The 19599-nt window shown below is 42.5% G+C and overlaps 2 protein-coding genes across 17 annotated transcripts in view; one reads left to right on the top strand and one right to left on the bottom strand.

Annotated features, from left to right (window-relative positions):
- Window positions 1-13584, bottom strand: part of ZNF664 (zinc finger protein 664) — a 37385-nt gene extending 23801 nt beyond the window's left edge. For 7 of the 9 annotated variants that reach the window (XM_047759965.1, XM_047759968.1, XM_047759964.1 and 4 more), the window contains exons 1-2: window positions 12889-13036; window positions 12134-12270 (exon numbers count right to left, since the gene is read on the bottom strand). The gene's annotated coding sequence lies outside the window, so the exon portion shown is untranslated. Of the gene's footprint in view, window positions 1-12133; window positions 12271-12708; window positions 12760-12888; window positions 13037-13445 lie in introns of those variants that run through there. The other 2 variants (XM_047759970.1, XM_047759973.1) reach the window with 2 other exon arrangements.
- CCDC92 (coiled-coil domain containing 92) overlaps window positions 13234-19599 on the top strand; it is a 28164-nt gene continuing 21798 nt past the window's right edge. For 3 of the 8 annotated variants that reach the window (XM_047759958.1, XM_047759955.1, XM_047759957.1), the window contains exon 1: window positions 13568-13740. The gene's annotated coding sequence lies outside the window, so the exon portion shown is untranslated. Of the gene's footprint in view, window positions 13402-13567; window positions 13741-13768; window positions 14368-19599 lie in introns of those variants that run through there. The other 5 variants (XM_047759956.1, XM_047759962.1, XM_047759960.1 and 2 more) reach the window with 4 other exon arrangements.

A 19599-nucleotide genomic window follows, 5' to 3' on the forward strand; every position in this document is an offset into this window, starting at 1 on the left:
GGCGTCGCTCATGTTACACTCTTGGACTCTGCTTCACACAGGTCTCCCTGGTGGGGGTGGTGGGTTCCCTGAACTTTCTCACCCCTCTTCAGGCCTTGCTGAAGGCATTGATCTTTTTTTTTTTTGCCTCTTTTTTTTTAAGGTTCTTTTTAGGACCATGCACACAGCAGATGGAGGTTCCCAGGCTAGGGGTCCAATAGGAGCTATAGCTGCTGGCCTACACCACAGCCACAGCAAGGCAGGATCTCAGTCACGTTTGCAACTTACACCACAGCTCACGGCAGCACCAGATCCTTAACCCACTGAGTGAGGCCAGGGATCGAACCTATGTCCTCATGAATGCTAGTCAGGTTCGCTAACCACTGAGCCATGATGATCATTTCTTTTATTCCTTCTTCCTAAACACAAGCATCCGCTAAAGGTTATATCCTGATTCCTTTTTTTTGTTTTGTTTTGTTTTGTTTGTTTGTTTGAACTCAACAACCTGCTTGGCTTAAATGAGAACCATTTCAGGATGACAGGTCCACATTCTCTCATAACAGGAGTATTTCCCTATCCTCCCACAATGAACTGAAAATCACTACTGCGCCATATTCCAAGTCCCTATAAAAGGCAGCATCTTCTCTCAACAACTCTCCCAGGCCAGGAACTTTAAAGTCAACTCTCTCTCCATCCCCACTCTACCTATCTTCAGCTGATCTCTGCTTATTTTCTCCTCTCAGCATTTAAATCAATGCAAAACTTCTTCTATCTTAAGGAGAACCAGTATTTGAGCTCACACCTTCCCTAGCTGCCATATGTTTCCTCCCTCCATTTCTCCATCCAGGCTTCTTAAAGATACTTCCCAATTTCTATCGCTTCATTTCCCATTCACTCCTCTACCCAGCACTGAACCCAAGAACACTGCTCACTATCTTGTAGGACACTCCCTTCTGTGACTCCGAGGCTTCCATGCTCTACTTTCACTACATAAACTCTCAGTCTGCTGGGAGGCTCCCGCTCCTCCCTAAATACTAGCATTCCCGTGGGTGCCCTCTTGGCTCTCCTCTGCTCCCTATTTACATCCCTACCAGTTCAACTGTCTAGTTCACTGGTTCTCTACTTCACCTGTTAAAAAAAAATCTTTTGTAGGGGTCTGTTTTAACTGTTCACAATGCCTCCAGAGGGCACTCAAACACTTGCTCAGATCCACTTCATGGATCTTTACACTAAGGCATTAGAACTTGAAACGAATTTCACAGTGGATCACTACCTCTAACTAGTTGCTAAGCACCATGAGGATTTGTACAACCTGCTTTTTGCAGGTTCCCCGATCCTAACTGTGAGTCTGGGGGCTTATCACAAGGTCCTAGTACTATCAGAATATAGACATCCAGTAACGTTACTGAATATTGGTTAAATGAAAATCTGACTTACATTTGCTGGCCAAAGTCAAGTACTTTGAATCCCTAAAATATTTTTAAATCCTATCAAACTTATTAATCCTACACATGTGTTTGAAATGCACATCTAAAAATAATTTTGAAGGCCTGAGGAACATAATGGAAGTTACTCTGAAGAAAAGGGGTTCAGGTTATTTTTATGAACTGTTTTACCTAAGAGGCAGAAATCATAATCTTTGGGACAGAAATTTGCTCTGACCATACCAAGGGCTTCCTCACAAGATCTGTCACAAAATTATGGAAGGTACTGCAAAATAAGACGTGGAAATAAAGCTATGATTATTTTATGAACTTGCAGCATATGAAAAATAAATGAGCTCTAGAATAGCTTTACTGAATTTCTTATATCAGGTGACACAAGAGCAGTGCATATTCCAGAGTTAGAATAAAGGCATAGAACTACTTTAGTGTTAGAAAGCAATACAAATTACTGCTTTTTAAAACTAAAACTTTGAATTATTCTAATACAAAGTTAAATAAAATCTCTCTTCTTCCAATTTCTGCACATTTGAGTATTGCCATAGCCACTGGTTAGTCTTCCATCTTTCAAGTCTTCCAATTTGAATTAGCCATGGTAATTCTTTAAACCTAGGCTAAATGACTTCGATTTGCCAGCTTACTCCTTATCCCTTTCTCACATCTCTGAACCATTTAAAGCTGCTGCCCCTGGCAGTCCTCAGAACCGCTTCAGCTGCCAGGAGGCCACCCCTCCTGGGCACCCTCATCTGTACCCTGAGCACCAGTAGGTGAGTCTGCTCCTATAGGCTCCACAATGACACAACCAGCTGTGCTAAACCAATCAGAGTCTCTTCTCTGCAAGTTTAGAACTAGGAAGTGGAAAGTCTGGGTCTATAAAGTGACCTGGCAGGGACAGTGACTCAGGAGAGACCAAGGCAGAGGGAGCAGCTGCACTAACTCCTGTCCAGTTTTTCAGATACTCATGGGCCTCAGACAAGAAACCACCTTGGATGACAAAGTCGCCTCCTCAGAAATCCCCCTTCTCTTATGCCATTTCAAATGCGTTTTCTTTTGACCAAACACTTGCCTTCTCACTAATGAATTCTTTTGCAGGCAATCCCCCCTCCCTCTTCCTTGGTGGACCAGCCCCCAGCTCTGCTCTAGCTTCTCCTCACTCTGCTCTACACATCCTCGTCCATTCTTGGCTTCCATTCCAGCTGTGTGAGGACACTGAATGATTTTCCAGCCTCTATTTAGACTTCTGCTACTTCTGCTATAGACAGTGTCCCTTCAAAATTCAGATATTGAAACCTAAAGCCCAGTGTGATGGTGTTAGGAGGTGGGACCTTTAGGAGATGATTAGGTCATGAAAGTGAAGCCCTCACAATAGGATTAGTGTCCTTATAAAAGAGACCCCAGGGAACTCCCTCTCCCCTCTGTCACCTGAGAACAGAGCGAGAAGCAGGAATCTATGCACCAGGAAGCAGGACCTTATCAGACAGTGAATCTACTGGCACCTTAATCTTGGATCTTTTAGCATCTAGAACTGTAAGAAATAAATGTTTGTTGCCACCCCTGTCTATGGTATTTTGTTATAGGAGCCCAAATGGACTAGGACAACTTCTAATGGCCAGATGGCACTTGCAGATGGATGCAGACCCAGGGCACCACTCTGCGTAGGTCCTGGCCCACCTCTGGTCCTACAAGAAAGGACCAGTTTGGAAACATCAATGGAAATCATTCCAACTAGATAGTAGTACTGACAATACCATGACTGACTGTAGGACCACCACCTACTCAGAGTCAGAATCTAGTCCAAAGGGCAAATACACTTTACCCAAAGTCAGGGTCGTACAGTTTTGAATAACTCTGTATGAAACACATCAATAGTCCAATCTAAGCTAGACAGATATTCCCCAATCTTAAACAATTTATACATGTGTAATTATATTCCAAGAAAAATTTATCACACTAAACCATTAGTTTTAATGCTGGATTTATGCATAGCAACCCAGTCATTCACATAGCAAAGCAGGTATTTGCAGGATAAAAAATGATTCTTTGCAAATTTTCTCAGGAAGAACCTGCATGTCCTACAAGCCCTATATACTCAGCACATCCAAAACTCAACCTGTCATTTCTCCACTAAAGCCAACTCTATTCTCAACTACAGTAAATGCGTCCACAAGTCCCTCAACTGCCTAAGCCAGAAACCTGGTTATCATCTACCCTCCTCCCTCTCACGACATCCTGTCTACTCTGTCTCCTAAATACCTCCTGAATTTATCCCCCTGTCTCACCTCCATTCAGCCGTCATTCAGGCCACCATCGTCTTCCCTTGGAACACTACAAAGCTTCCAGGCTTGCCTTCCTCTCATCCATTATCCACTGAAATATAATCTTTCTAAAAATGCAAAATGGGTCTTATTACTTCAACTAAAGTTTTTCAATGGGTTCCATTAACTTTCAGTATAATTTTTGAATTTATAAATATGGCTTTTAACCTCACAATGGCAGGTACTATTTACCTCTCCTGGTTTCTCTCTCACCCCTGCCCACTCTGATTCTAGCTCCAGCCAAATAAAACTGCTTTAGACTCCCAGGTCTTCTCGTCCGCTCCTTGGCCTCAACCATTCCCCCACTCCTCATGTTCCTTCTACCTCGGGGCCCTCACATCTGCTGTTCACCTTTGGGTCTCACCTTAGGCACTACTTCCTCTAGACAGCCTTTCCTAATTTGCACCCCTAACCTCAAATTTGGATTATGTATGGTTACCTTATGTGTTCCCAGAGCCCTTCCATGTCGACGACATTATCTTGGCTTTGTCCTCCACTAAACCACATGTTACTCCATGTCCACAGTAACATGTGGCAAGAGAACAAATCCATACCCCTTTAGGATAACCTTTCAGTTTCATCTATACTACATGCTCCAAGGAACTGTGAGCTCCACTCTGCTGAGTCACCTGCAGGCCCTGCATAACAACCATGTTCTCAATACTTCTGCCCTTGGTCCAGCTAGCTGAGTCCTGCTCATCCTGACTCAGTTAAATGCTATGTGCTCTATGACCAGATCTGTGTGCTAGAAACAGAGAGTTAACAGAGTCAAACCAAGAAATCCCATGGTCCAAGTTTAAATTTCTGCATTTATTCTACAGTATAAAATGAGAAATGAGAACTATTATTATTTTGCACATTGGTAAGAAACAATTTTCCTCCAAATACTGGAAGCAACAAAGTTCATTCAAACTTATTCCAAATGCATCACTCAAAAAATGTTTAGCTATTAGGTTTTTGAGTATATTTTAGAGGATACTTTAATATATGATAGGGCAAATCTATTTTTAAAAGTGTACATATCTATTAACCATGCTGCTAACACATGTCCTAGATATGATGTACTTTTTAAAAGTGTTTCACTACAGGTGAAATAAAAAATTACAGATGTAATAAAATATTGGAAAATAAAAAAGCAAAAGATTTAAAATCATCCAAAATCCTACTACCCAAAGTCCACAATTTTTAAGATTTTCTTTTAATTTCTTCTAGACATTTTTCCATCACAGAGTTTTGTGGAGGGCTGTTGTAACTTTTTTTTTTTTTAATCTTTTTCCCTTTTCTAGGGCCGCTCCCATGGCATATGGAGGTTCCCAGGCTAGGGGTCTAATTGGAGCTGTAGCTGCCGGCCTACACCACAGCTCATGGCAACGCCGAATCCTTAACCCACTGAGCAAGGCCAGGGACCGAACCCGCAACCTCATGGTTCCCAGTCGAATTCATTAACCACTGTGCCACAACGGGAACTCCTGTTGAAACTTTTAATTGAGAGTTTTAATCATATCATGTACACAATTTTGCATCCTATTTCTTCCACTTAACATTGTCATGAGTATTTTAATGCTTTTTCTTCATAAACATTTTAATAGCCAGTAACATATTATCAGGTAGATGTATCATAACTTAACCATTCCCCAAATGCACCCTTAAAAATAAGCCTACAATACATATCTTTTGTACCTAAAGCCTCTCTATATTTAAAAATATGTTTTTGGGCATTCCTGTCGTAGCTCAGTGGAAACAAATCTGACTAGCACCCATGAGGATGCAGGTTCGATCCCTGGCCTCACTCAGTGGGTTAAGGATCCGGTTTTGCCAGGAGCTGTGGTGTAGATCACAGAAGAGGCTCAGATCTGGCATTGCTGTGGCTGTGGCATAGGCCAGCAGTTATAGCCCTGATTTGACCCCTAGCCTGGGAACCTTCATATGCCTCGGGTATGGCCCTAAAAAGAAATAGATAAATAGACAGATAGATAGATAAATAAAATATATGTCTTTGATAGTTCCTAGGTGGTTGCTACATCAAGGAATATGAACACTTTTAAGGCTCTTGATACATATGGCCAATGTAACATAAGATTGTTACATTTCTGCAACCTCCTTGTAAGTACTAGGTATTAAATTTTTATAATCTCAATCAGGCCTTTATTAAGTGAGAAACTGTAACATCTTCGTTACAAAAGTAAATGTTCATTGTAAAACAAACAAAAAAAAACCTGCAACAATCCAAAAGCATGTGAAATACAAAATCAGTCCCAGAAATAAAAAAATTGTCTCCCCTATTCTCTTCTCAGAAGTTGTGACAATTAAATGTTTTCCACATTATCTTTCTAGACTTTTCTCTATTTTTATTGAGAACATATACACACCACTACACACTATTGTTCTGTTTCATATATTACAAAAAAACGGAATTAAACTTGCTCAAAAATATATTCCAGACATCTATCCAGGCTATGTCAAAATATACAAACTCACCTCTCTTCAAAGGCTACAAAGCATTCCATAGTGTATTGGCACTAAAATCTTCCTGTGCTTAGCTTTAGCTTTTCCTCACTATGTGATGTTTTTGCAACAGACTTCATTCACTTACACCAACCTGTATCCTCTTATTAGAGTATCATCAATTCCTTGAAGTGCATCTGCTAGATTGAAGCATATAGGTTTTGTTTTGTTTTTTGTTTTTTAGGGCCACACCCGCTGCATATGGACGTTCCCAGGCTAGGGGTCTAATCAGAGCTGTTGCCACTGGCCTACAACAGAGCCACAGCAACACCAGATCCGAGCCGCGTCTATGACCTACACCACAGCTCACAGCAATGCCGGATCCTTAACCCACTGAGCGAGGCCAGGGACCAAACCCACAACCTCATGGTTCCTAGTCGGATTCATTTCCGCTGCACCACGACAGGAACTCCATATACATGTTTTTAAATTTTGTTAAGTTCAGCCAAATGGTCATCTGAAATAGCTGAATCAATTTTAGATTTCCAACAATGTATAAGATACCTTTTTCCCCTACATCCTTGGATAGCTTTTTAATTTTTCCCTTGAAAGCCAATCCCCCAAAAGAAAGCTGTTCTAATATCCACCTTCCCAATCACAAGTGAGATTGAATTCCCAGTAATTGCTCTGACACTTTCATTTCTCTGAGAACTCCATTCATTTCTTAATTGTATCTATTCTATTATCCTTTATTTGTTTACACGTTATCAAAAAAATTTTCCCCAGTCTGTCACCTTGTAATGTTTCTTGTCACAGAGAAATATCAAATTTGATAACAGTCAAACTTCAGTCTTTTCTTCATGATTCTGGGCCTTGGTCTTATCTAAATGATATAACCCCAAAACTTATTTTCCAACACATCCTCCAACATAAAAAAATCCCTTATATTTTCTTCTAATACTTTTACAGGTGCTTTTGTCTTCAAGTTACTTCTTTAATCCAAATAAAAGTCATTTTGAATATGGTTAAGTAGAATCTTTGTTTCCAAATAGTCATTTATCCCTATACAATGTTATCGAACAACCATTGCTCAAATGTTTCAAAATACCAACTTGATTATATAATAAATTCCTACATATAAATGGGTCTGTTACTGGAGTCTATTTTGTTCCATGTACCAATTTGTGTATTCTTGTGCTCACCATCTACAGTACTGCACCATTACAGTATGTTTTGATATCTGGCACAGGAAATCCTCCATCACTATTTTTCCACTTGAAAAGTTTCTCGACTGCTCTAGCACATTTAGTCCTCTGGAGAAATTTTAGAAGCAATTTATCAAGTTCCAAAAATAAGTTTCCATCAGATTTCAACTGAAACTATAGTTTAATTTGTAGAGTATTGTAGTCTCTATAAAGACACCTTCCCTTTCAGAAACATGTAATGTCTGCCCATTTATTAGGTTAGCTTTTAAATTCTTCAGGTAAAGGGTTTTTTTTTTTTTTTCATAAAACTTTTGTACATTTGTGCTTTACTCTTAAGTATCTTCTATTCTGCTACTGAGAACAGAATCTTCTCTATAAGAGTAATTACAAATTAACTTCATTATTTGTGAAATTACATGTCTTTTCACAGGTTGAAGAAACTGAATTTATACCCAGTTAACTATCCACATTCTGTAACCATGTGTATGCATTTTCATTATTTTCCTTGTTGGCTTGTATGAGTTCTTTACATGTTTAAGATGTTAACTCTTCACTTATATTTGTCACAAATATTTTCCAACTTTGTGCTTTGGCTTCTGGTCCTAGGGTTTTGCTCTCCCTTTCTTCTTAAAGAAGTTTTAATGTTTACATAGTAATACATTGATTTTTTTTCTAATAACAGATTTAAGTGCTCCAATGGGTGCTGGGACCTATGTCTCTGTCTTCTACAACACCTGCACAGTGGGTACTATTTTCCTCACTTAAATTCTAGTTCACTATGTCTAGTCACTTATGATGGAGCAGATAATGGGAGAAAAAAAAATAATGTGTACATGTATGTGTAACTGGATCACCATGCTATACAGTAGAAAAGTGACAGAACACTGTAAACCAGCTATAATGGAAAAAAAAATCACTATATAAAAAAAAATAATAAAATGAAGTAGTATAACACCCCCCCAAAAAAAAATTCCAGTTCAAGTATGTCTGACTGCAAAGCCTGTGCTCTGTCCACCTCAGCATGCAGATGTTGAATATTTACCTCCACATCTTCCTGATTTGGAGGGTATCCATGATGGCTTATCATTTATTACCTCCCCATACTCAGTTTATTTCGAGGCTGCTGAATAGGTTCCAGTGACCTGTACAGATCCTCTAAAGCCAGGATGACACTGCTTTAATGAATGTGGCTCTACAATTTTTAAGCAATCAGATAGGTCTCATCCTACCTCATTACTCATTATTCTGTCCAGCTCACCAAAAAACAATACCAACAAAAAAGGCAACTTTATAATGTTTAAACATCACATCTAGGAATATGGCCTCTCCTTCCACTTAGAACATTCTTTCATACTTTTTATTTTTTTCTTTCTTTTTTAGGGCTGCACCGGCGGCATATATAAGTTCCCAAGCTAAGGGTCGAATCAGATCTATAGCTACTGGCCTATGACAAAGCCACAGCAATGCCAGATCTGAGCCATGTCTGCCACCTACACCACAGCTCACAGCAACACCGGATCCTTAACCCACTGAGCGAGGCCAGAGACTGAACTCACATCCTCATGGATGTTAGTCAGGTTCGTTACCACTGAGCCACAATGGGAACTCCATTCTTTCGTTATCTTTCAGGGTATTTTCTGGTCTCCTCTAGGCAGACTGCACTTGTCTCAATGTGGTTGAGCTTACCTGTTTCACATTTTTGTTTTGTTTCTTTTTTTGCATTTTAGGGCCGCACCCTTGGCATATGGAAGTTCCCAGGCTGGGGGTTGAATCAGAGCTACAGCTGCTGGCCTGCACCACAGCCACAGCCACATGGAATCCAAGCCAAATCTTCAACCTACACCATAACTCATGGCAACACCAGATCCCTGACCCACTGAGTGGGGCCAGGGATCAAACCTGCATCCTCATGGATACCAGTCGGATTCCTTTCCACTGCACCACAAAGAGAACTCCTACATACTTCATATTTTTGTTGCATTTTTTTTGCCATCAGAGACTACTTTTTTGTTTTTCCATTTTAGTTTCTGCCATATTACCTTTAGTGTTCAAACAGCTATGAATTTCATGTACACATTGTGAGCCCCGTCACTTCAATTTTTTTGTCTAATAGATTTTTCTGTTATTTTTTTTTAACCATTACTATCTACAAGTATTCTCCTTTTCACTTTAGAGCCTCACCTCACTCTTATTACATGTATTCTTGCTTTGAAAGAACTTACAAAAAATATGTTAAATATTCCAATAATTAGGGTAATTTAACATATATGTATTTTTTGCATTAAAAACGTTTTTTATACTTACTTTTTAAAAATAAGAAGTGATTTATTTTTAAAATCAAATATCTATTTTGACATTAGATTAGCTAGTAGTCTGAAGTCAATATGAACTGGAAGGGGAAAACTACCTATTTTCTCAGCAGACCTCTGAAATGACCTATGTGGTCTCCCCACTTCCACTCTCCACCCCCACTACACCCCCACATTCTGCATGTAGCAGCTGGAGTGGTTGTTTAAAAATGCAAATCTGATTATGTCATTCCTCTGCTTAAAACCCAACCCTTGAAATGGTTTCCCATTTCACTCAGGATAAAATAAAACATCCGTAACCTGCCCTACAAGACCCTACACGATCTGGCCCCCTGCCGAGCCACACTTCCCCTCACCCACCATAATCTATCTGCAAGTCACTCTTTCAGTTCCTGGAATGGGCAAAGCTTTCCCCCTTCGGGGCCTTCCCACATGCCATTCCCCTGCCTGGAAAATTATCCCCCTCCTCACTCTACACCGATGCCTAGCCAGATCTCAGATCAAATCTTATTTTACAAAAAAAGCCTTTCCTGGGCCCTCTCTCTGCAATCTAAAACGCAGTCCACTTTTTATACTCTCTCATAGCCAGTGCTACTTAACTTCCATAGCAGATACCAGTTTGTGATTATACGTGCAGCTGCGTGATTTGTTTTTAATTTCTGATCCCCTATGCGCCCACAGATAAATTCCAAGAGAAAGGGGACAAGTTGATTCTGCCGGCCACACTACAAGCATTCATATATGTCTGAAAAAAAAATACTAAAAAGCCCCTAATTGTATCTCTTACATCTTAAAACGATACCCATCACATTATTCAGTCAATATTTAAACTGTGAAAACTCTGATACTGCCTGCAAATTCAGTAAGAATCCATTTGACCCAAAAGACAGAAAAGCTATTCTGAATCTGCTGCTGCTACAGGAAAATACACACAAATTTATATCACTAAGAAATTGTTTTGTTTACATATTATGAAAGTTGTACGTAGTGTTCAATTTGCTGATACTTTATTCACAATTAATTTATATGCCTTATTTTTAAGGCACACAAAACCCTATGAAAAACGTGCTTTCTAAAATATTCTTTAAGAAGTCTAATGTATTAACAGTACTTGATAAAAATATAGCAAAATCAGAAATTAAACAACATTCAAGTTGGTTGTATATTCTGTAATATACACATTTGGGCAAAAATGAAAATATAAATTATACTGCAAATATAAAAATCATTTTGGGTCACAAAGACTAATAAAATCACCATTATATACCACTTTATACTCTACAAAGTGCTTTTACATACTTCATATCACTGAACTCAGTGGAGTAGATAGAGCAGGTATTATCACCATTTATAGAAAAGAAAACTGAGGCTTAGAATGATTAAGCATCCTCCCCAAGGTCACAGGACTTTAAAGTAATAGAGTCATAATTACAATGGGAGAAGGGTGGAGGCTCCCACATGGATATTTCTTAACCAAAGAGAACTTTCATCATAAACACTTAGTCTCTGTAATTAGCGTAGGTCTGTGCTCCCTTCACTAAAATTTCATTTCAGCAGAGAACAATAACCAAAAAGATGTTTTAAATATAAAATTAAAACATAAATTGCCACTGGCCCAGGAAATGGCTAGATAAACTATCATCTACTCAAACTATGGAACATGATGCAGTAGTTCTGAAAAATAAGTGAATGCATTATATGCTAAAATGGAAAGAGAGTACACCAGTACTTATTAAAACAAAGATAATACAAGTACACACTCAAGTAAAAACGCTTTAAAAGATCTAAAAGGATCTAAACAAACATGTAATAGTTATCTCTGGAAATAGAGGTTGGTAGTCAAAGATTTAAGCCATCTCTGTGATGATTTTTACAAAGACTTTTTACTTTGCTAATTTAAAACAAACTTTTTAAAATTTAAATTAACCTATGGGTTGAACAAGGTCATTTTCCTATTCTAAAAAGCTGTGCATCTATAGAGCAAGTAAGGGGCCCCTCTTAAAAAAAAAAAGACAAAATATATAAACAAAAAGTTTGATCCTTGTAAAACAATAAACTCTCCCACAAAACATTCCTTTAAAAAAGCAAAAGCTTAGAATTAAAAAAAAAAAAAACCTACTCTCCTTTGTTGCAATAAGACAACTAATAAACTACCAACTAGAGAGTACAGAACAGGCTCCTCCTAGAGAGATTTAGCTGTTAAGAGTTCGGCAAAGAAGGTTTCACAAAGGAGCTGAGTTTTGAGGGAAATGAGAGGTGACTTGGCAGAGAGATGCGGGAAGATTAGGCCAGATGGGGAAATGTCTGGGAGGTGGATATACTGAGTTAATCAGAAGCAAGGCACAGGAAGAAAACTGGAGTAAAGTCCTGAAAGAGAGAAGGATTCCTTTGGATGTGGGAGGTGAGAGGGATCTCAACTGCGCTGCCATCCAGTTTACCTGGGTGAGAATCCGGCCCTCGTTATGGTCAAACAATGGAGGCGTCCAGCGGCAGCAGCGTTGTGCGCTGGGTGCGCGAAGGGTTCCTCATCACCTGAGTAGGATGCTCGCCTGGCTCTGCCGGGACGCGAGGCGCTCTAAAAAAAAACAAAAAACAAAAACAAAAAACCACACATACACACACACAACATCACACCATGCAGCGAGGCTTCGCCGCCGCACAGCCCGGCTCCCAGATCCCACGGCGCGGCCATTACCGCCTCTCCGGGGACCCGCCTGGAAAGGCTCCAAGGCGCGGCTTCAAGGGTTTCTAAAGCTGTTTTGCTCCCCCTTCCCTCGGCTCCAACAACAATGGAGCTCGGCTCGGGAGTCCGGTTCCCGCGGGGCCTCCGCCCGGCCTCGCCCCTGCCGCTGCCCATCCGTCCCCGCGCGCCCGGCCGCCATCTGTGACCCCCTCTCCCCGCTCTCAGGCGCTGCGGGCCGAAGCCGGCTCGCCGAGGCCCGAGGCCAGACTGCTCTCCCTGGCGTCGGCCAGGTGGCCGCCAAGCCGCCCGGCTGCGCGGAGCTGCTCTGACCTTTCCCGATGCCCGGGGACCGGCTCCAGCTCCAGGCCCATCCTAAGTGATGGGTTGTTTTTCTTTTCTTTAATCCACTCATCCTCCTTCCGACCCCGAGCCCGTCCCCCGGCCCCCCCGCCCCCGCAGTTATCCAGAAAAGAAATAAAGAGACTACAGCCCGGCCACCCGAGAACTCACTCCAAGTGAGGGGTTGAAGCGCCCCAGGCCGCGGACTCCGCGCACCCACCCTCCCTCTCCTCAAGGGACACCTCACAGGTGCGCCTCCGAGCCGCGCGCGCGCGCTCCGCACACCCAGACGCCTCCGGGGGACAGCGCGCGTGCGCACGCACGAGGCCGGCGAGCCCCGGGGGAGCGGGGGCCGCACGCATGCGCGTCGCCTGGCCCTCGCCCCTTCCCTCCGCCTTTGCCCCCGCCCCCGTTGGCCGCCCGCGCGCGCCCTCCCCCCAAGCCCAGGCAGGTCCAGGGTACCCCCACACACACCCCACAGCCCAGAGCGCGCACGCTCCCGCTCGCCCGCCTAGCTCCTCCTTCCCCCCGCCCTACCAGGGCCCCGCGTTACCCTGGGCAACCGCAGTGCAGCCGCACCTGAGCTGTGCGCCTGCGTCCCACCCGCCAGACCCTCCCTTCCCCTCAGTCGGTACCCCAGCCCCGCACAGTTTCGGGAGGGGGGCGTCGCCCCCTCCTAGCAAAGTGAGTATCGATCGGCTTCCCCCGCCCCTCCCGCAGACACAGACCCGCAGTCTCCCCGGCGCCTCGGCAGCCCGCCTGGTCAGCGCGGCCAGGCCTCGCCGCCCGGGCCCCCGCTCCCAGCGTGCACCGCGGCGAGCGCTCGGGTGGGAGCCGGCGAGATGCGCTCGGCGGGCGGTGCCCACTGACCTCCCTCGGCGGCCCGGCCGGGGCAGGGCTGGAGCCGGGAGCCAGCCCCGCCCGCCGCCCCGCCCATGGGCTACCGGCCCCCGCTGCCGCCCGCCGGGAGGACCGAGCCGAGGCGGGGAGCTGCCTGAAGGACCAAGCCTGCCGCGCCCGCAGGTGAGGCGGGGCCCGAGGTGTGACCGAGTCCATCCCCGCTCACCTGGCGGTACCTGCCAGGAGGCTCTCTGGGCGCCAGCGGGGGCCGGAGGCACCTGTCGGGGCAAGAACTCATTTAGATAATATTTAAAGTCCTCACTGCAGGGGGAGGGGTGCTCCCATCCCACCCCCACCGCTCAGAGGGTAGGGAAGGGTGTCCCTTTGAGGAGACATCGCCGGAAGAGGAGAACGAAGAGGTTGAAAGAAGGACAAAAGTGAGGCGCAACGACCCCCTCGCTGGCTACCTGCAGGGTCTTCCAGTCCATTATGGGGCGGGCTATGCCCTTGCTCGGGCTCCAGTCCAGGCTGCGGTCCCTCCCTACGGCGCACCCAAGCCAATCCGAAGGGGGAGAAGAGAGCAGCCTAGGGGCCGTTCCTGCCAGTCCCGGGGTGGGATTGTAGGATGAGGGATCCGCATTGCAGGTGCACCAGGAGCGCCCAAGGGCCTGGCCCTGCTTTGTCTGGGATGCTGTGGGGAGGAGGCCGTCGGAATCCACATCGCCTTTTTAAAAGCGTTTTTACCACCCAGTGGATGTTAGAGATCCTCCCAGATAAGTTGCATTGTCTCCTGTCCTGATAACCCTTTACGTAAGTACTCTACCTTTACAGCCCTTTTCTGACGCTTTGATGTAGGTTTTAGTTTACCCTAAATAACGATTTGCTTGTGATTCATGAAACTGAGTATAATGCAAATATGCAACAGAGCTCCAGGCTGGGCTACTGGGCTGCCGTCTGCTACAGCGAGTTACTCTAGTTCATTTAACACGTTTTCATGTTGACCTGTATTAACTTCAAGCTTTGGTATTCAGTGTGATCTATTCCAATGATGAAGTGGCCTACGAGGAGGTATGATCGAGCTCTGTAATTTAGGTGCAGCAATGTCTTACAACAAAATACAAGCGGCCAGACTGTAGTATGGTAATATAGTATGCATTTCCAGAAACCTACCTGTAAGAGTGTTAAAGCTAGAATTGCCGTTTTAAGACTTTTAAGTTTGATACTTATTTGAGGAGTATTGTTATTGTTTTATTACATGATTTTTTTGTTTTGCACAGTCAAGATTGCCCTGCATTTTCTTGCCATTGAATTGTAATGGAGAAAAATGCTAACATTTAAAGTGACCTTTTTTTTTTAAATCTCCAAAGATGTTTTGAACTTATGTATTTCTTGTAGCTAAACGTTCACCTTATGTGAAATATTTATGGAATAAGGATTTAAGGCTTGTGAGATGTAGATTTATCTATGTGTATTTACATATATGTACACACTACTGGAAAATCTTAAAATAGCTTTTATTATTCCTCTGCATCATGTCATAATTACTCAGTAAATTTAGTTTGGGTATATGTAAAATCTAAAGTATTGGACAATAATTTTTGTGTATCAGATTTTTACTGTAGCACCATGTAAATATATCAGTCTAATCAGTAGGTTTCTTGGAAATTAGATTTTTTATTGTTAATTCTTTTTTTAAAATGAATTATTTTTATTTAACGACAGAAAATCATTCATGTAGGTCCTTAACTCGCTCATCTGTCATTCATTGGATAAATTCATTTTAACATCATTATTTATTTGATGGAGTGCACTTGCAGCAATACTGATGTTAACAGCAATGTTAAGGCTTTTAAGAAACACTTGCTTTTATATTATATTCACCATTTTCTCATATTTCTGTCAGGGGAAGGCATGGGCCTTTTTTCTTTTATCTAGAGCAAGGTTAGCCATAAAAAGTTAAGACGTCATGGGCACACTGTTTATTAACTGAGATGAATTATATCTACTGAATTGGGTATCCTTAAAGGGCAGAGACTAGGCACCTTTATATGCCTCACACACCAAGGGCGCCATAAATGTTTGACTCAGATCTACGTTCCAGACTAGTTAGGTAGGTGCTAGCTTAATGACACCAATTTTCACGTCTCCAGCTTTGATGTTTAATCCTGCAGAAAGGTTGGGCAGGAAAGCAAATGTGTCCTCGTTGTCTTCAGCTATTCAAGATCTGTTGTGTAGCAGAGGGATTTGGTATATTTAGAGTATTTCCCCAGTTCCTATACTTATGGGAAGACAAACTTCACTCTGATATAAAAGCGCATTTTGCTTATGATTAGAACCTCCAGTGGAAAGAAGGGACTGCTGCTCTTTCCTTTGGAGTGTGGGGAGAAGCTGGTTCCCCATTGGGCAGGAATGGCTCCAGGAGATACCACACTGGTGTGAGACAGGCCTTCCCAGAGGGGCACCGAGGGACCCAGGGGCAACTGGATTGGAGGGCATTGTGGTTCACTCTATTTTATTTCTTACTCTGGCTTCTGCAGTTGTGGGCATAATGACATCCCAGACACCTGCCTCAACCTTTGGAAGATTTTTACTGAGGTAGAGGCCAACCTGATATCGAGATGATTCTGATGCTACTTTGCATGGGAGGGGGGGCTTTACAGGTAATAAAGCACTCTCATATTCAATGTTTTATTTTTAAAGACTCTTCTTAATTATTTCTTCCTTTGGCTTTTATTTTCTATAATAAACATCTAATCAAGAGGAAAATTATCCTTTTCTAAGAAGGCAAGAAGAGGAGTCTTTTTTTTTAAGCTCTTTTTAAAAATGGAATGTCATTCTTTTGAGAGTCAGCAGGTTGTAAAGGTGAATAGATTTTGTTTTTCTCAGCTGAAATTATTTTTTTTGAAAGATACTCATTAAGGGCTGATTCTTGTGCTTGCTCTGCATTTTAGTTTCTGTTTATTTCATTACTCAAACATGACTCAAGTTTCACAGCAAAAAGTCCAGTCATATCCACCTACAGTAAGTTGCTTTGGACTTTTTTTTTTTTTCAGTATGTCTGCTTTGTTTTTAATTACATGCTGGCAGGTAAAGCAGCTGAAGAGAAGCAGACTTACAGTGGATGGAAAAGATTAGATGAATTGGAGCTTTGTATTTGAAGAAGAAAAAGTTTGTACTAAGGCAAATGTGGGAGTGATAATTTATCAACGATAGGAACGAAGATCTATCTGTTATAACAAAGATTAGGCTGTTGACTGTTAATCACAATACATGTATTAAGTGGGTCAGCAGAGTTAGGACTCTGTCTGTGGCCAAGGACCAGAGCAAAGCAGAACCTCCAGTGACAACAGAGAACCCAATAAATGCTGTCTGCACAAGGATTTAAGTGGAGCATGATGGTAACGAGGCCAGTTGATTTAAACCAGACTCTGACCTCTCCCATTTAGGAATAAGCTGGGGTAGGGGGGAGGAACAGTTCTGAATTAATGTTTACATGTAATTAACTTTTAAAACTTTTTAAAAAATGGTTCTTCTCTTTTCCTCTATAGTAAATGAGTCTGTCCCATACCTTTGTGCCTATTATCCACCAGCCGAATTTGGGTGTGACAAGGATTAAGTAAGACAGGGATTTTTCATTTTGTTTAAACCAGGGATGCATCATTTATTTATCCTTTATGCATGAAGGGGCAAGATAAGAAGATCGAGTTCTTCTGACCAACCAAAAAAAAATAAAATAAGAAAATCTTACAAGTATTTATTCCTCCAGGGAAGAAAAATCACAGATGCTACTTTAAATCTTACGACCAGGACAACAAATTATCAAGTAAGGCAACCAGTTAGAAAACAGCCTTTTTAGCGGTGAAAGGTTACATTTTACAGCTCCTTGCCATAATCTCTGAGGGCATCTCACAGATCGCTTAAAAGACTTCTTTGTTAATACGAAAACAGGAGTTTGTGTTTTTATGCAAGTTTCCACACTGGAGCAGACTGAAACTTTGGTGATTATCCCGGCTTACCACTTTATCAGAAATAACAGTTTGAAGCAAGAAGTCTCTAGTCCTCTGGAGCTAGAGGGAAGAAGTGTCCCCTCTTTGTGAGATTCTTTCTACTAGCCAGATTCTTAGGACTGAGCAGTGAAATTCTATCGATTAGCACAGAAGAGCAGGCCTGGGATGCTGAAAGCTTACAATAAAAGAGAAAGAAAAAGAACACTTTTAATAAATGGAATTTGGGGCATATAATGATGCTCTGCTGCTACAGTTTTTCTCTTTATTGCCTCTTTGACAACACTTAGCATGTTAAATTTAGATCCACGTGAGATCCATTATCTTTTGCTCTTCAGATTTCCTTCCTACCCTATTTCTTTTTCTTTTTCTTTTTTTTAGTTTTTTCTTTTTTTATGTGAGGCATTTCTTATGTGACATTGCTCACTCATTGCTGCCACATATAAATTAGAATTCCCAGTATCATTACAATGCTGTTGCTCTTAACGTTGCATGTTCTACCTAGAAATGCGTGATCTTTGGTGTAACATCGGTGTAAAAATACTGGCTCCCCAAGATACAGTTCCATCACTGTCGTAACTTAAATTGAGGAATCGCCATCTTTTTCTAATAATGTCTAATCTGATTTTTCTACTGATGAACGAGTGTAGGAGGCCAGGATCCTACAATACCCTGACATTTTAGCCTTTGTCTCTTCAACTGTGACACACATCAACCCAGGTAAAGGGTATTTCTCCTTCAGTGGCATGTGGGAGAAGGTCCAGTTTTTTAGAAATATTTATCTTGCACATTGACGAGAAAGATGAAGGAGGGTTTGTTGGTTTGTTTTTGAATGTTATGTTCCCACTGATAAGGCTATAGCAGGGGTTATTAGGTAGGGCCTGTCCTTTTCACGGAGGGCTCAATCTTTGTCCTTGATAGTGAGTCGTCTTTATCTTTTGGTTAAGTCCTGGTGACCAGACCAGAAAATCCTGGTGGAACAGAGCAGCAACTTTCAGCCATTGAGGCACTTGCTCACTTGGGGTTCCAGAATTGCATTCACCCTCTCCATTTCTCAGTTCACTTAAGCATTCAACAGGAAAAACAAAATCTCATACTGTCCAGTAACAGGAAGAAAATTATTATATTCTTAGGCAAATATTACATGCAGCCCCTTTCTTCCAAGCAAGAGAAAGAAAGGAAATGTGTATATTCTGACCTGGCACAGGGAAGTGAGTGAAGCAGTGCCTCTCTGCACACCTGCCTCACCAAGAGTTGAAGATGAGGGGTAGAAGCTCTCTCAAACAGGCCCCATCATAGTTACTCACTGACAGCTGCCTTTCCTCCAAGGCCACTAGCCCTTTGTTATAGGAAGGAGTCTGCATGGGGCTGGGACTTGTCCCTCCTGAGAGCTCCATCAGCCCTGGTTTACTAGCAACCCCAGAAACCCAAGGGGAGCAGACTAAACCTCAAGTCAAAAGGGAAAAGTCCTGCCTCAGATTAGATTGACTAATCCCTGGTCTCTCAACCACAACACTGTGACCTTCGAGGCAGGACCATTCTGTGTCTTGGGGGCCATCCTGTGCATTTTAGGCTGTTTAGCAGCACCCCTGACCTCTACCCACTAGATGCCAGAAGTGACCGTCCCCTGGCTGTGACAGCCCACCACATCTCCTGTCCCTGCCAGTCTCCCCAGGGGCACCACTGCCTAACTCGATCAGCCCCACAAATGGGCTTCACCAGCAGGGTGTTTTCCCTCCAGTACTGATTACCTGCACTTGTCTCAAGTCATGACATTTATACACTAATTCCATGTATCCTTTGGCCCAAAACCTAACTGTAGGTTGTATCAGCTTTAGAACAGTAACTATGTGGATTCTCTGAGGGGGAAAAAAAATCTTACGTAGAGACCATTCCACGCAGGCTAGTCAGATGGCAGAAGCAGGCCTGTTCCTCAGAAGACCTGATGGGAATTACCTAGACCACTCTTGGCTGGCTCAGCAAGGAGACTCCATCCTCCTCTCTCTCCTCCCCTTCTGGTTAGCCAACTGTTGATTTG

This window comes from Phacochoerus africanus, chromosome 15 (genome assembly GCF_016906955.1).
Source record: "Phacochoerus africanus isolate WHEZ1 chromosome 15, ROS_Pafr_v1, whole genome shotgun sequence".
NCBI classification, from domain to species: domain Eukaryota; kingdom Metazoa; phylum Chordata; class Mammalia; order Artiodactyla; family Suidae; genus Phacochoerus; species Phacochoerus africanus.